The 18,912-nt window shown below is 32.4% G+C and overlaps 1 non-coding gene across 1 annotated transcript; it reads left to right on the forward strand.

Annotated features, from left to right (window-relative positions):
* Positions 1-7,963: 7,963 nt before the first annotated feature.
* Positions 7,964-8,036, forward strand: TRNAK-CUU (transfer RNA lysine (anticodon CUU)). Its single transcript has one exon. It is a non-coding gene; the product is annotated as a tRNA-Lys (tRNA).
* Positions 8,037-18,912: the final 10,876 nt, after the last annotated feature.

An 18,912-nucleotide genomic window follows, 5' to 3' on the forward strand; every position in this document is an offset into this window, starting at 1 on the left:
GTAATAGTCGCGAGCAGTGAAACAGTGAAATATATGGGGGCGCGAATAAGAAAGAGCACGTGATAGTTGAGGATATTTCTTAGAAATGCGTCTAACAATAGCGGACACGAGTATTCAAACGTGGTTCAAATTGTGGCGGACGTTTATTTTTCATAAATTTTTTTAAGAGTTTTAATTTCCCACGGGAATTGGAATTTTGTCGAGATTTTTTGTGGCGGGACCAAATTCATTGTATCAATTAGAAAAATAAGAGGGTGGTCAAATAGAGTAAGATTATAAGTTGTTAAGCAGTAGAAAAAACAAGAAGTGCGGTGTGCTAAATTTGCTAGTCCAATTGCGTTGAACACGAATACTTCAATTATAATAATAAATGATTTTTGCCACACTTTTCTTAGTCTTTTTATTAATTAATTTTGAACTGAGAATAATAATATTAAATCGTTAAGATAGAAAAGGTGTTTTCTTCTTTTGAATAGTTGTTTTTTTGTTTGCCTGCAACACCTTTGAGTTAGGTTCAATAAAAAGATGCGCACTGCGTAGATTTCAATCTATAACCAAAATTGGGTGATGATTTATTGTATTAAAGTCTAATACATTGGATTAATCATTAAAGTGTTATTAGTCTCCCTCAGCAGTTGATTAGTATTCTTAGGATCTCCATCAGAACGCCAATAGTAATGTGTTGAGTGGATAAAATGTTTATCACGATAAGTAAAATGTGACAACTTTTCGTTAAGATATGTTCCCATTGCGTACGATCTTATTTGACCTCGTGTTTAATTTCGGAGTTACACGTATACATTATTTTAGTGTGTTGTTGCTGACCGGGACGATAGAGAATCAAATGGAAAAACTTTGGCCAGATTGCTCAAATCGTTGTAGCGAGGACGGTTACGAAATGCAATATTAATCCTCGAGATTTTTATAAAGCAATAAAAAACAAGAAATTTTGATTATGTAAATATGGTTCCGTAAGTTCGCATTAAACTTTATTTATTTCAGAATAAATGTATATAAATCATCGTATTTCCAGCTTCATGTATTTCTATTCGTTTACGTGTATATACGAGATTACTATATTGTTGTCAAAACGATAACTTTATATACATTCGAAAGTCAAGTACTACCTTCTCAGTACCTCCAGAGTGTATCTGGGAGATGGTTTAATATGTGTTTTAAACTACATAATTATTTTTTAAATCGATATTTAGTTTATACATTGACCGAATATAATTTTTAATTTTGAATTTTGTTTCGTATTGCACCTTTTATCTAAAAAATTTCATCCAAAATATTTGTTCCTGTTAATCTATAACAATAACGATCGTTTTAGGTGGAATTTGGGCAAAGAAGTACAATACGAAGGATTGCATTCTGTCAATGTTATAAATTTTAAATTAAAGTGAAAAAATGACCAAAAATAACGAGTTTAACGTGCTATTCTGCACTTTATTCTTCTGAATAAAGAATAAAAATAAGTTATTTTAAGGATTATACTTTTATATAAAGAATAAAAATAAGTTATGTAGCAATATTCTATGTATATTTTAAAATGCGTGTTAACTAGTAGAAAATATTGTAAAGAAATGAAGGCGATGGAAACAGTAGTATAGTTATTTTCAAGAAAATTAAATATTATTCATGAATAATAAAATTACCTATATTTTCACGGAAAAAACTACCTATTCAACTTCCCAAATTGTTTATTATATATACAAACAGATATCATGTGTTTTTTATTTAGAATTACTGTGATGTTACGTTAAGATCAAAATGCAGGTGTTTATCCAAACCAGTGAGAAAATTCACAAAAATGACAAATCTAACCAATTGCATTGCAGAGCAATCCATGAACAAAAGAAATATAGTGAACAACTAAACATCAGCTATAATAATCATTTAATATGTAAAATGCGGTAGCACAAAGGTGGATTGTATCACAAATCAAATCTACTAAAAGGGGTGGATGAGCAAACAATTTGCTATACAAATAGAGTTGTAGAGATCTCCATATAACCATTTAGTTAAAGAAGTATTGGTAGATATGGTACTAAGATCACAGAGTTTCTGTGCAATGTGAGTGGAGCACATGACTATTATTTGTCACTTCTCGTTTCTAGTATATACAATAAAATATAATTTAGATGCCAGAAGTGTGGCATGAGTACTTAAAATCTTTCCCTCACAATATCATGGGAATAAAATATTTAGAATTGAGCAAAACAGGGTGCCAAGCCAGAGGGAGAGAAGCAAAGCATATTAAAGAAACAGAACATGCGATTGTGTGAAATAAAAGAAAACCCCGTAACTTGATTCTTCAAGGAAAAGAAAAGTGTTTCAGCCCATTCTGCCATACTGTGCCAGGAGTTTGAATAATTCAGAATAAATTTATTTTCATTTTTTCGGATTACAGGGAGATATTGTTGTATATAATTTTTGAATAGTGGACAATAAATACATAAAACATGCATCATGTGAATTTCGGCAAAGACCCACCATCTTCAATCCCCTGGCTCGGGAGCTTTGTTGTGTGGACTGCTCAGTCTAGAAACTCAAATGATAATATAATTATGTTATTTTATACCATATCCAATGATATGGAAGATATCAAAATGAAATAAGATATTAGTGACACCATTCATCCAGCTTCTGCATCTCTTTGCACTTTTTAATTTGCTTTCGCTTTTCGCTCCATCGGCATGGAAAAGTATGGCTGATGAGCTCGATTTTGCTGGTCACAACAAGCAAATGATAAGTTACTGGTTCTCCATGTCTATACGGTTCGCCGTGCTGGCCTAAAATAAATGTCCGAGTCGCAAGAGGTTATTATTGTCATATTTTTCGGTGCATATTAGACTAGTAAAAACTGAAATTGATTTTTGTAAATGCATGTAGTAGCCCACTAATACTTTTCATAATCAAGATAAATTCTTATTATTTTAAAAGTAATTTGTATTAGAGCTGCTCAATTCATGTGCATAAAGTATACAATTTCAGAACAGCTTGCTAAATTCCGATATAAACTTGCTGTAAAAATAAAAAATTGCTCTCAAGATGATTTAATAATGATGAAATTTGTTGTTACAATGAATTGTCACCGATCTTAGCCTGAAATACATATAAAACTAGTACTCCGTAGCAACTTATAAAATTAAAACTGAATGTATATAATAATAAATAAAATTATTATTCATCCTGTTTCTATATTTAATGTTTAAAAAAGATTTACAAATATATTGAGGAGTTTTCACGATAGAATTATTGTTTTTTAAATAAAAGTATTAAACTAATATTTTACTTTATATAAAAAAACTAAAGTATAATATTTTCTAGATTTGTGGTAAAAGCTCTTCTGTCACGAAATCAAATGTAAAAAATAAACGAGGTAGTACATGTAAAAGAAACAGTAGCCTGGTTGTAGCGTGGTAGTGTGGGCGCATGTGAGTAGAGTTAGTTAGAGTGAATGATGAAGTAATGGCTGGATTTGGCACACAAAAGCAGCACAAGAGAGGCGAGCAATGGATGCATTGTATTTTACACATTCTGTAACGAATTCAATTTTTTAGTGAAAAAGGCATTTCTCATGTATGTGAAATAATTACCTAAAAAGCAAACAGTTCTGCACAAAGTAAAGGCCGGTTGTTCATGTATCTTTCAAGTAAAATTTTGGTATCGCCTGTTTTCTTGTTCACCCACCCTACAATAGTTTATGAAGAGAGGTTTTGCATTTTTGCATTCTGTTACTTGCATCATCAAAAGTGTGTCTAAATAGAATATCTGTTAGGCCTTTACTTATTAATATGGGAATGAACGTTGGCTAAACCAATTTCATATTCTTGTTTTTTTTATTTACTATATTAGTCTGTTAAATTTTTAATTAAACTATATAAAGGGTCGTTTAGGTGAGCTTAAAATAAGCGCTTCTTGCTTAAAATAAATAAGTGGAGTGGAAGTTAGAAGCAAGATAATATTATAAGTGATTAAAGTGTTTGAAAAATAAATAGAAATGAGTAGAAGCCCTGAAACAAAATTTAGCATTCATAACTTTTAATAAGTGTTTTTTGACTTTTTACACAAACGATACAAATAAGTGTTTTTAACTTATAAATCAAGAAGCCCGGCTTAAAGGTGGTTGCCAAACACCCACTAAGTCACGCTGTTAATTAACCAAGCAAAAAAGAAACAATCAGAAACATTCGGGTGTTTGTATTATAAAATTTACTATGTCATTTTCCTCCTTTTGATTTTAGATTTATCCAACATCCCTCGTAATCCATATCTAGCCCTACTAGGTCTCTTTTTCCCTTTTCTAATTTTTTTTCTTTTTTTGATTTTTTTACAATTTTATTTATGATTTATTTCAGAAAACATTAAAATTAAAAGAAATATGTAAAATTTTTTAAAGTAAAAAATAATTTGAATTTAACTTTTTAAAAATTTAAAAAGTAGATATAATTTGCAAGTCATGATATTTAAAAAAATAGTGATAATTATAAATAATAAACAATAATAAATTATGAAAATATAAATAAACTATATTATTATAAATATTTATATATTTGACGGTTTCGATTCAAATATACTGATAATCATATAATTTATCATTTCTGATCAAATTAATCAAACAGATAATACCCTTCAATAATGTGTTTCATTTTCTTTTTGAGATTCGCTTGAACGAACAAACCCTAAGTCTACTAAAAGATACTGGGACTGTTTGGATACTTTTTAAAAAAATGTTTTTTAACTAAGGTAATAAAGTAATTAAAAGTGATAAGTAAATTAACACAGGTCCTGAACCAAAAATTTAGCACCTCAATTTTTTACAATTAGTTCTACATATTTAAACAAACAGATGAAAATAAACAGAAGGGGACTTTTTATCAAAGAACCCGGAAGCGGCTGTGCTTGAACAGCACAATTACCGGTACAATTGATTTCCTTCAACAGGCTTTCGTATTCGGCGCTCACCTTACTAATATTAAAAAATAGAACTGGGAAGTATAAATAAGAATGTGCTATAAGCAACAACAAGAATGTGTGGAAATGTGGCCGGGCAATGTTTAACTGTTCACCCGCGTCTAAAATGATGGGCGATCTTTTTAATTAATCTTATGATCATGTGCAACATGCATGTGATCAATCTTGAGTTTCAAATAAAAACAAACATGTCTCAACAGTACTTGCAAGTAGCAGTGGAGATGTATTTTTCTCCTGTCGAATTTATTCTTCCTCCTTTCTGGCTTTCACTATCTAAACCAGCCAACCAACCCCTGGCTCACGTTACAAGAATGCTATGTACACTACTCGGGTTCCCAAAAAATAAAATCATCATATATGATCAATCTTTCTTTCGAGGGGTGAAGAGAATATGGAATTATGGATCAACCATTGTCTATATGCTGGTATTCGCAAAATTACTTTCTCTTTATTCTGTCAAGAGCAAAATTAATTCTTAAATAAAAAAATGGTGTCGGTATAATATTGGAAAGACAAACCGACATTTTCTTTGTCCGCGTTTATTGCGAGTTTTTTCATAACATTTCATCCTATCTCAATTCTTCTCGAGAGCTAGCTGGATATACTTTTCATGTTATGTCTAGTCGTCTAGGTGAGCCAGTAAAATAATTTAGAAAGGAAAAGGGGAATAAGTACCTGGAAATAACTGCATGTGAACGAGAAGATTCGAGCAAGGAAAATATTTGAGAAAATTGGTTAAACTTTGGTAGAGTTGAAACGCTGAAGCAAATAATATAAAACTAACTACAACTACCCTACATCCACATTCTATATTTAGAAACTCTCTTTCAACTTGTTGCTTTAAGTTGGATCCGAAAAGGTGAGGTAAAAGTAAGGAAGACAGTTGATGTTTTACCGTTATAACAACCCAAAAGGCAATGGGGAATTGACGATGAACATGCCAAAACGAGATTTTATTCGAAAACGCCTTAGCTAGTGTGGTTTGTTGCAAGTGACATACAACAACGATAGATGATATAGATGGATAGTAATAATAGTATTAAGCAGATTCCACTGGGTGGCAGCTTTGCTTAAGATTGGCTCAAGTTAAAGTTATTGTTTATCTACATAAGTTGGCTGGCTCGCAACTTGATCACAGATATACTATTGTATCTTAGTCCTTAGATATGGGTCATGAGCCGACATATCGATAATACTATATTTGTTGTATATTAAATGTATTGGCTACTACATACAATTGGATACCAAATTGGTGAGAAAGGAAAGGATTGTGGGGGATTTGTCACCAAGTCACGGTCCTGATGAAAACCAAGTGAGTGGTGGGCTGGTCACATACTGAGAACCGCAAGAAACCGACGGTGCGAATTCACTTAATACTTGCATAATTACATTATGCATGTAGAGTCAAAGACATCTAATAATCTCTTACGACTCTTCCAAAAATATTCTATTTATTGATAATTCTTGATTAATTTTTAAAATATGTTTTATCAATTTATTGATTATATTCTGATCTAATTCATTTTTTAATTTATTAAAATAAATTTTCGAATTTTTTTTGAATAAACAGATTAATCAATTAGTTTCGATTTCGACTTTTATAACATGGCTGCAGTCTGGGGCAGTTTTTATGGCTGTGTGTATACGAGTGTAAAGAAGATTTTGTTAGAAGAATATCTAATACTAGTAACGTTATTTTCATCCAGTGAGTTGCTTATTCAGCTCACGTACATGCTCACATGACGTAGTCCCAGACGAAATCAGACTTCTCCCGAGATGCTCCCTCTGATGGTGGGCCACAATCCAGACCAGCCATTTACAATTGGGCCGAGAGTGATTGTCATTATCATTCCTGCATTATCTTTTCATGTGCCGTTGGTTTTTTACGGATTTTTATTCGTATATTCTTTCGTTTTGTAGTGCACTGTTTGATCGAACCGGTTTTTCTCTATGTGAATCTAAGGAAAGGCGGAGTAAAATCAGGTATTTTATCCGTGTTTTGTCGGTAGACTTGTTAGTTTATCTATGCAGGGGCCGTTTGGGTAAGGTTAAAAAATGTGCTACTTGCTTAAAGTGAAAAAATAAGTAGAAGTTAAAAGTTATTTAAGACTTATAAATGATTAAAGTGTTTGGGAAAATAGTAGAAGTCATGAAATAAAAGCTAGGAATCTTGGCTTTTTATAAGTGATTCTCGACTATTTACGCAAACGGTAGGAATAATTGTTTCTAACTTAAAATTCCACAAAGCGGGGCTTTTCAGCCCCCCAAACACCCACCTACTACGCGTCTATCCATTTGACTTAACGTGACTTATTTGATAAGCGGAGAGTTTAAAATGTTTATTTGAGTAATTTTAACTTATTAATGGTTTATGGGTCACTAAAAGTATAATAATAAAAATAAAAGTATTTTATGAATAACTTACGACTTATGGGTAATTTTTATTGAAAAAAAAGTAGTTCAAAAAAGTTAAGTCACTGAAAAAAGTACATCAAACTAACTTCTAACTTAAGTCAGTTTCTCGCTTATTTCTAACTCTAAGTCGGCTTCTGATTTACTCCCTCCGTCTCAATTTATAGGTCCATTTTGGAATAAACACACATATTAAGAAAAAAGTTGGTTAGATAGAATCTTATCTCATGTATCATTAATTAGTGCATTGATAAGTGAGAATATAGTTGAGTTTCAAAAAAATCACAATAAATATAGGGATTTAGTGCATTGAGAAATGAGAATAATGTTGAGTTTCAAAAAAATCACAATTAACATGTAGATAAATTTGTATTGAAAGAAGAGAAGGACGAGTATTTTGATACAATTTTTTTTTCCAAAACGGACCTATAAATTGAGACGGAAGGAGTATTACACAAACAGACATTTAAACTCTTAAAAGTGGGACAAACATACTCTTTAACCAGTAAAACATATAAATTTTAATAGTTTCATTAATGTGAAGTACCTAAAAGCTCAAAAATTAACGACTGCCCGTCTAGCTCAGTTGGTAGAGCGCAAGGCTCTTAACCTTGTGGTCGTGGGTTCGAGCCCCACGGTGGGCGAAATCTCTAAATTTTTTGGCGGGGTATTGAAGGTACCGGTTTTTTTACTTTTGGTGCAAAAGCCCATTAAAATGATCTTGCATACAATTTACTACCCGATATAGTTCAACAAATTCCTCAAATTCTTTAAGAAAAGCCCATTTATATGATCTTGCCCCCTATTTAGGGCCTGATAATTCTTTGAAATTCTGTCTTCAAAACTTGAACACCAGGCTTACCGACCCGTTTACAACTGTCATGTGAGTCTAGGGATGGCAGAAAAAACCGATCCGAATGGATACCCGACCGTTTCGACCCGAATGGATTTTACCGAACGCGATATTTTGATTTGGATTTGGATTTGAATTTGATTTTTAAACCCGAACGAGTTTGGATTTGGATTTGGATATTAGGTATTCTGTATCGAAACCCGATTCGAAAACCAAATCCGATTCGAACCCGATCCAAATCCGAAACCCGAAAAAAAACCCGAATAATATATATTATAAATTATACATATTATTTATAATTTTTTGGTCCATAATATATATAAATACGTATAATTTCAATTTACAGTTATTATTTAATATTATATATTATACTAAATTACTAAATAGTAGTATATACATTTTACTATTATTTTATAAAATATTATAAAAATAGTGTATATTTAGAGACAGTAAGTAGTATAGTATAAGATCTGGGTTTTGTACTTTGGAGGCTCATGGGCTCGTTACTTCTATTTTCTTTTTACACTTTGGTTCATTATCATGCCGATACACCCGCCCTCGACATCTTCCCCAGACCCCAATCCATCATCTCTCTTCCCCAACTCTTCAGTATATGTCATCGTCTTCTTACTCTTACACCTTTAAATAAATCATTCCAAGTAATCATATTATTTTAATGCATCATCAGATCTGTAGCTTCCCGCAGTGGTGGACCTACAGTCAATGTAGTGGGGGCATGGGCCCCCAGTGAACTTCTGGCCCAAACTTATATTTGAGATAACTTAGCTACTGCCCTTGCAAGTTTATGCTAATGGATAACTGTATAAGCATGAATGAAAGAAAAGTAGCCAAGCTCTCGACTTTATAACTTGTTTTATGTCTACAATGTATATGCACATCTTTTACTCAAATTATTTCAAGCCATTTAATATATCTTTTATTTTATTATATCTTGTTTTAAAAAAAATTGTTGTGCCCCCAATGACATTTATTCCTGGGTCCGCCACTGGCTTCCCGCATATCGATTTTGAATCAGGCGACGACGGGTGGCAGATTGGCTGAGCCTGAGACAGAACTGGTGGTTGTGACCGGTGGCGGCGGCAGCTTTACACGGCGGATTCTTCGCAGTCGTGTAGAAATTCGGGTTTGGATAAACCCGAACCCGATCCGAAATCCGTTGGATCGGGTTCGGGTTTTGTTTTTCAAATCCAAACGGGTTTGGATCGGGTTCGGGTTTGGTGAAAATTTTCGGGTTCGGGTTTGGATATCACAGATATCCGAACCGATCCGACCCGTTGCCATCCCTACATGTGACCTCGTTTGTTTTAAATAATTTTATTAATCAAATTACGAATATATCGACGAGCTTGCAGGTTTTTTTTATATCATTGTATTATATTACTCCCTCCGTCTCTTTTTAGTTGTCACATTTCTATTTTTGTTGGTCAAATTAACTAATTTTTTTATTAATGATTATAAGTCACTCTTTCATTATTTAAAAAAACTGAAAATTAAATCTTAAAGTAGATTAAAAGTTATTTTCGGTGACATATTTTCTTTATTTTTTCACTTAATAAAATATTAATAAATTTCAGTCAAACTTTGATCAATTTGACCAGCACAAACTCAAAGATGACAACTAAAAAAGGACAGAAAGAGTATTAATTTTCTTGCTACGTTGAACACTGTTAGACCATGTTCACTTGAATATAATGAAATTTGGGGGGGGGGGGAATCTAATGAAATTTGTAGTTTAAATTGAGGATATATAATTTTCATTATTTTAATCATTCAATTTCAGACGAGGAGAATTCTAATCCATCCAACGAAATTTTAAATCTATCTCAATTTTTGATCTCATTGTGTTCTCATTCAATTTCATCTAAGTGAAGACAACACTAAGAATTTTGGTCCCTCTTGCCACTAAGAATTGACACCAGCCTCCCTTTCCATCTCAAGTAGCTGCAAAGACAATGTAAAGAATCATTCATCCAACCTTATTAACGTGTATCTCTTTATTTTATTCTTTATGGAGATTGGTTCAATAAGTACGCATTATAGTCCTGAAAACACATACTCCCTCCGTCCCAGACATTTGTATACAAATGGCTGGGACACGGAGACCAAAAAAATGGGTAAGAAATGAGTAAAGTTGGATGAAAAGTGGGTATAGTGGTGGGACCCATTTATATTTAATAATAAATTTGAGATGGTAGAGTAAAGTAGTGGGTGTAATAGTGTTTATATTATTATAAAATAGAGATAGTGGAAAAAAGTAGTTGGTGTAATGATGTTTTATATTATAAAAGTTTACTACTTTTGGAATGTATACAATTGATGGGACGTCCCAAAAAGGAAACTGTATACAATTCATTGGGACGGAGGGAGTACTAGATTCGTATTAGCATTTTATATCAATTTTTAGATTAATTAATATATGACGATCATAAATGAATATAACTTACATAACAACACCACAAAATTCATATACAAGCAACTATACATTATCTTAATTGATCTTGTATTCATAAACACATATAAGATTCATATGAGTGTTTAATATCATAAAAATATATATAAAAAATTATGCAGGAAGCTCAATCCAGAATAATTCTGAATTTATCGAGAACACCTAGAACTCCAGCATTCCATCGTAGAAATAAATCTATAACAAGAAAAGACGTCACATGTGTATGAATAACACATATTAGAATCACGTATAAGAACATAGACTTTTTTAGTGTTTATCATCATAATGAACATATATAGAGAATCATATAATAAAACTTAAGAGCAACTCCAAGAGTTGCTTCACTGGCTCCCTACAAAAATAATTATAATATACACTCTTAACCCATTTTAGCATATAATGAACACAAGGACTCCAACAGCTCTCCTCAAGCATCTTCTCTATTCATTTATAATCAGTTTTTTTATTTGCAACGGCTATTTGGTTTTCTCTGCAGCATTCAAATTTCAACAGCTACTTCACATTCAATTCCAACGGCTCTACTTCAAGAGCTTCCATTTTCAATAACACCAAATGCAAATACATTGCAAAATATAGTCTCACTGTTATTCTAATGGATCCTCAAGAAATTATCGAGTATCTAGCTGAAGAAGAAGAAGAGGAAGATGAAGAAATGAACATGTTTGTAGCAACATACATGCAACTCAATCACAGGAAGAACAGCAACATCTCATCCTCTTGTTTCGTGAAATTCTTTGTTCGCGGCCTTCTATCTTTTGTAGTCTGTGAAGAACAAACTGAAGAGGGAATGACAATCACTTCTTCACTTCTTTCACCACCACAATTTTGTGATAAATATACATTTGCAGGTGTTGTAAACTCATCGTAAATACGATAATCAGAGTTCAACATATTGGAAAAAGATGATACACCCTGCTCAAAATCCATCTTAGACTGATGAGTTTTCAGAAAATAGAATTATGATTGATGGTGAAGTAATAACAAAAGAGAGGGAAATATCAGAGGAGGAGGGAAATGATGGGCAAATTTTGGAGGGAAGATAACAAATATTAATATAAAATTAATCTAGGAGTCAATATGTGCTCCTCTGTATTGAAGAGGCACATGCTGCTCCTAATTTTTTAAGAGCCACTGGAGAAGCTGTTGGAGTCCACTTTTCCATCAAATTCACTACAATATAACTTAGGAGGGAGTATAGGGTGTCTGTTGCTGTTGCTCTAAGAAACCTATTATCTTTTCTTCTCTTCGTAGCTCCTTGGTTAAATCAATGAATCTCCATGATATCGTGTGTTAAAATAAAGTATATAATGTATGGCTCGATTTTCTTACCAAAAATACCGATATTCTTAATAAAAAACATCTCTAAATCAAAGTTGTTGACATATATAAGAAAATACACAACATATTCATACATTAGAGAATATAATATGCAACAATTCTTTCAATTAATTTGCAATGAAGCCATTATTTCATGTATAATGAATTAGTTAAAAATTATATTTAATCAATGATCTAAATTGTGGTCTCTAGGTCTTTGTAACTCAATCATATATATAGACAGAGAGTCTTAGAAGGATGACGTGACACCTATCGAGACTCTTCACCTAATTTTTCTATTTTTCAAGCACTTTTATATTTTGCTCAATACCTTTTGCTCTCTAATTCACGTAACATTTTGCTTTTCATGTCATAATAATATATATACCCACAAGATGCTGTCGTGAAAGGTTTGTTTATTTTATCCTCGCACATAGAGATCAAATACCAAATAAAAGAATATGGAGATAATTAATCCTATAAACAGTACACATGTTTAAGAGAAATTTCTAACACCGTGAGGGTATAAATAAATGGATTCAAAAGTCAAAGATATTGTTCGAGTCAGGTCGGATTTATCTCAAACTACAAAGAACAAACTTGGAAATTGGAATCCAAGAGAAAATTTCAAGTGCATCTATTGGAGACAGTATAATAAATCTTTTGGAGGTTGTGTTCTTTCATAGTACTTATTTCCTTTGTTTATAATTGTAACCTATTAGATTACACATCGATTTTTTGTTAACCTGAGATGGTCTTGGAATGACTAGCGATGAAAATGAGTTGTGAGAGTGTGGTTTCAGGTTTGGTTTGCTTTCTCTTGGAATTTGTTTTTAAAAAAAAATGTTTATTTTGCTTGATTGATGGGAGTCCTCGCTATCATCTACGTATATTTTTCTCGCTCATGCCAAGCACGTTGATTTTGTAAAAAAATATAATGTAATAATATAATTAAATAAATAATATTTAATTTATTCTAATTAATGATCCGACCAATTTTTCATTATCCGATTAAACCCTCATCCTTCGCCGACTTCTGATTTCCGCTTGAACACCGACTAAAGGCTAAAACAGGGCAAATAATTACTCTCTCCATCCCAACCAATTTAGATGAGCTTTTTGCTCATTTCACACATGTTAAGGAATATTAAATGGTTGTTTGTGTTTTCATCTTTACCCATATTTATTGTGTTGACTTTTTATTGTAGTACATTGGAATGATAAATGAGAGAGGGCAAGGATGAAAAATGATTGATAAATATGCGTTGAAAAGAGAGAAGCTCAGCTCTTTTGTAATTTTCTTTTGCCAAAAAACTCGTCTAATTTGAGATGGAGGGAGGTGGAGTACAAATCTTTTGCCTTTCCAAAAACAAGTCACTAGACAACTAGACAAGGGCGCGAATATATTACCCATTCACCAATGTATTCATATGTGTGTCACGTTTTACTACGGTCAAGGATGTTAGATTTCATATTCGCTTAAATTACTAGCACTACTAGAAATGTATTGCGGGAAGAACAATTGTGTGGATAAAAAAATGAGGGTCTGCCAACTGCCAAGAGTAAATATGCTTTAAAGTGAAACAAAAACTGGAATTTTGCGCGACATTAAAGCTGGGCAGGGACTCACGCTCTGCAACTGCAAAAGGCAAAAAGCACGAAAGCTATAACTCGATGCTGTTTAGACTCGAGATATTCGCATCATCGGATGCCCAAATACAAGTTCATTTTGGTTTTCATATGTCACGGTTAATGGGGGTTTGTTCGACTATCAAAACATTTAAAATCTTCTTTAACCAAAATCATATGAAAAAGTTTGCCACCCTTAATCCTAATGTTAACAGTTTACAAGCCTACTAAGTTGTGAATCATATTATTCTCGTTGATAGAGAGTTACCAATCATTTTTTTTAAGAAAGGCTCCCGTTTTCAAATAGTTTATGCAGATTTTTTCGAAATCAGAAGCTTTACTTGGCAGATACTCGTTTAACTTATCTCGAGGAGAGAATTTATAGATTAATTAAAAAATTATTTATCGGTGAAATTTATTTTGATACACACCTCTTGTCCCTCTCATTTCTTTACAGTTTATTTTCACTGCTCGATACGTATTTTAAAACTTTTATAAAACATAGTTTCGCAACTTATTTTGTCTGTATAAAAGCTCAAACATAAAATTTTTATTAAAAAAAATATTTTACAAAACTAAATTTTTTAGGAGCATCTATCAAACTCTCGTCAAGATAAACTAGCCAGGAGGACAGGGAGTATGTGTTCCGATAAATTTAAAAAAATTTATTAATATAATAATATACAATATAATTAAAGCATCATAAACAATTTATCAAATCAAAATTTTAACATCTTTTTCTCATTCCTGAAAAATGCATAAGCTAATTCTACTTGAAAGTCCCAAGTTAAGCTTTTAAGCCGGGCTAAACAGGCCTCCTGCATCACAGCAACACTGAAACAGGCAAAGACACTGAAGAACAGGCGTTTATTAGCGAGCTAGCTAGCACACAAGCGAAACAAACATAGCAAAGTAGAAACTAATTGAGACATAATGAAACGACCATAAAAATCTATCTGCGGCAGCGCGTGATGGCAGAGCAGCCTCTAGTATAAGGATTCGCCGCGTGTTTATGTTTGTAACAGTTGTGCGTGTAATACGACCTCCCCGAGCGAGGTGGACACGGGATCTTATTAGCCATCAGCACTCCATACGATATATAATATCGGCTCCTCCTCCTGTATATTCTTTGCCACAGCAATGATCTCCCTCCTGACACACTCTCTTCATCAGCCTCCTTCTCGCCGAGATCTAAATCTTCATCTTCTAACTCATTGTCATCGTAGAGAGACACAGTGGAAGCCAGGTCATTGCTGAGTGCATTGTCTGAGTGCAGGAGTATCTGAGCACTGGATGGTGAGATGGAGGGGAGTAAGAAGAGGAGGAGGAGGAGGGTGGTGGTGAAGATGTTTGGTGGAGAGGGAAGATCCATGGGGAAATGATTAGGGTAGGTGTAGTAGAGATGATAAAAATGGAGTGTATTTAGTGTGTCTGTGAAACCCGGCCAACTAGTAGCTAGACAGTTCGAAGACGAGTGAGTGAAATCCAGCTGGGAGTGTGCAGATAGTAGACTGTGTTGTACTAATTCATAATGGAGGAGAGAGGGGGCAAGAGAACAACATTTCTAGATAAAAGATGCTCCTCCTAGATTTTGCTGATTTAAAAAAGAATGCATCCGTAATTGGGAGATGATGAAAGTTTGAACCAGCATCTCCGTGCCTTTTTATTTGTCATATTGGTAAGGGTTTGTCTAGTGTGTATCTATGAGCACATGCTAAACGCGGAATTTGATATGTTTGAGAGATTTTGATTGGTGTGGTTATTGTATTTATAGGAGGTCCATTATTATTAAGATATGAGAGCGAATCAAAATCTCTCAAACATATCAAATTCCGCGTTTAACATGTGCCCATGGGCACACACTAAAAAAACCGTATGGTATGCCCATGAATATATGCTAAGCGCAGAAATTTTTGTGTTTAAATCATTTTAATTGGCTCCTACTTCTTAATAATGCTGGACCCTCTGCAGATATATCAACCACACTAGGGGTGTTCGCGGGTCGGTTTGGACGGGTTAGAAGCAATTTTGTAACCCAACCCAATTAGATCGGTTTTATGAAATTCTAACCCAACCTAAACCCTAGTAAAATCGGGTTGGGTTGGTCGGTTTGATCGGGTTGGTCAGATTGATCGGGTTGATCGAGTTAAATGTAACGTAGAATTTAGTTCACCTAATCAGTGATTAATTAACTCAAGAGTTCGATAATTAAGGTTATGTACAATTTAATCTAGTGCAATTATACAATTGGTCATCACTTATGCAAATCACAATACATTACAAAACTAAATTATGTTAGACATAAGTAATACAAAACTAAATTATGTTACATACAAGTTGAACATTATTATAGTAACTATCTTTAATTTATAATTTTAGTGTGCAACATGTAATAATATATTAAAAAATATCAACTCTAAATCAAGTAATAAACTAGTTATATGACTCATTAGCATATAATATATGTCGGTTGAATCGGGTTAAAATTATCAAAACCCTAATCCGACCTATTTAATTCGATTTTAATAATATTTAACCCATTCAAAGTTCGGTTTAAATAATATCGGGTTGGGTCGGCTAAAAAAGGGCGGGTTGGGTCGGTTTTATCGGTTTGGTCAGACTATGAACACCCCTAAACCAACACAATCAAAATGATTTAAAGCAAAAAATTTCACGCTTAGCATATGCCCATAAACACACACTAGACAAACCGTTATAATAAAACTTGTTCCATCAATTTTCTTATTCTTGTTCCGGTACATATTTACACGTATTTTTTCATACTTACCTCTTAATTGTTAGTTTTGATATTTGACTTTGCCACCAATATATACACTTACAACTCAAAATTTAATATATATATAAATAAGAATATGCATGTAAATAATTTATAACATTTAATTTTTCTTAATATGTATGTTTTTTGCAAATCTGACAACTAAAAAGTGACGGAGGGAGTATCACTTTATTTTTAAATAACATTCACTTTAATTCTGTGTACGTAATTTGTGATGTAAAAAACTTATAATTTTTTGAATCATTTTTTAACGTTTTCCAAAAAATAAACAATTAACATCTATATTTTTATTCTAAAAAAATTTAAAAAATAATATATAAAAATAATTTTTATACCTCAAAATACATGCTAAAAATCAACGCAGCTATTATTTTTAAAAGGAGAGAGTGTCATTTTTTTCAAAGTAATTTTGTAATTTAGTGTGTTATTGGGGTGTCGGGGTGGTTTATAAGTTTTTTGTCTATTTGATTTGATTTGAGCTCGGCTTGTTTAATTAAATTCTCTTAAAAAAAATGCCATAACAAATTTTAAGAGTGGAGAGGGTTTTCACTTCGTATCTCTGTTTTGAGATTCAACTTTCGTAATTAATATGTTAGTCGTGACTTCTCCATCTTCTAGATCTTTATCTCTTCACTGGTTAAACTATATTGGCTCTCCCATCCTCTTTTCAATATTTCAATTTTTCAATAAAATCAGTGGCGCCAATATGAGCACAACATCGCAGGTTCATCAACTTTTACAAATTCTATAATTTATATCATTTTAACCAATTATTTGGGATAATTTTAATCCACCTGAATATTCTGGAGTCAATTATGGAGTATTTGAGAATTCTTTATAATTTAATCATTATTTTAATAGGATTATCACAAAATATGTTGTTACACATGAAAATGCATTTTTATACATTCCAAAGCGAATTTTTTGATAAGATTTATTTTAAAGAGATTTTATAAAGTCAGACATGGGTTATTTTTGGAGAAGCAAAACATGATAGACCACTTTACAGCAGCATGAAAAAGGAATGTCAAAACGATTACAAAGCCATAAACGAGTATCACACAGCAGAAAGGTGGTCGGATAGTGTTATAATTCGAACCAAATCAAGCTATGCATCTTTTCTTAATTGTAAATTTGAGTTATGATTTATCAATTTTTTTTAATCGAGTTGGGTGAAATTTAGGATTTATGGGATCACAATTAGTATTGAAACTCATAATTGGAGCCATTTTTGAGTTTACAAGTTTTACTATTTAAGTTCATTAAATTTTAAAATTATTAATAATTTTAAAATAATTGTTTGAACATGATACAGAATTATATCCACTACTTTCAAAGTAGGATTTGATTTTAACATGAGTTCCCAAATCAAATGTGTGGAGTTTCTCACAAATTTTAACTAAAATCATTTATATAGTTCACATATTTGTACTCAAGGACCAGTATAAAGTCTTTATAACATGCTTGTCATTAAGGACACCCTCCTTGGGCCATGGTCTGGTTTACCCAAAGTAAGCTTTTTGCTCCAAATGTAGCAAGCTTTTTGCCGACTCATAAGCTGGGTTTAAAAGGATCACCCGAGGGTGTTCGTCAAGACCTTTTAGGCCCAAAATTCGAATCGGATTATTCCTATCATTGCAAAATAAAACTAAAATGAAAAGGGTGGTATTGGAATCAGATTATTCTTATCATTGTAAAAAAAATAAAAAGGGTGGTAATAAGTCATCAATAATAAATATATTATAATCCTTTTGTGATATATTTTCAGTATAATTTCTCTAGCGATTAATGGTATAGTTCATTCTTTCCTATTAGTTCAATCTTTTCTTCCATAATTTTAAACATAAGTTTACTTTAGCGTGACTTTTCTTCAATAAAGCCAAGTTTTTGACCAGGTGTGTTTCACGATCTTGCTACTGTACTTGATTAAATTTCTAATCTTCCACGCGGTATATTCTGATAGCCATCTTCATATCGCACACTCGAGTACATTGACTTGAGTAACTCACAGAATTAGGCACTCTTTAATTACTCAGCTAAGTCACGATCAGTTTACTAATCTGAACAACCGTACCATTTGTTTTATAATTATAATCAAAGTCATTGTATAATCATGTTTAGTATACATTATCAACCCTCATTTTTTAATGTAATGATGGATTAGGCCGACCTACTTCCGGGTGATTATTAAGGTCAACAAACCAATGTTGAGTTATTTCCACCATTGTAATTTAGTAGTTTATCTATGAATTTGAAATCATCCAATAAACTTGCGTATTAACATCATTCCAGAAGATGTGATGCACGTTTAACGATTATAAAATTGTCTAACAAACATCCACATGCATTCTAATTATTTCCTAAAGAACGCGTCAAGTAGAAAAACGAACAATTTTTGTCGATTTACCTGTAAAGTTAAGCCTCCAGAATTGA

Source organism: Daucus carota, chromosome 3 (genome assembly GCF_001625215.2).
Source record: "Daucus carota subsp. sativus chromosome 3, DH1 v3.0, whole genome shotgun sequence".
In the NCBI taxonomy this organism is placed as follows: domain Eukaryota; kingdom Viridiplantae; phylum Streptophyta; class Magnoliopsida; order Apiales; family Apiaceae; genus Daucus; species Daucus carota.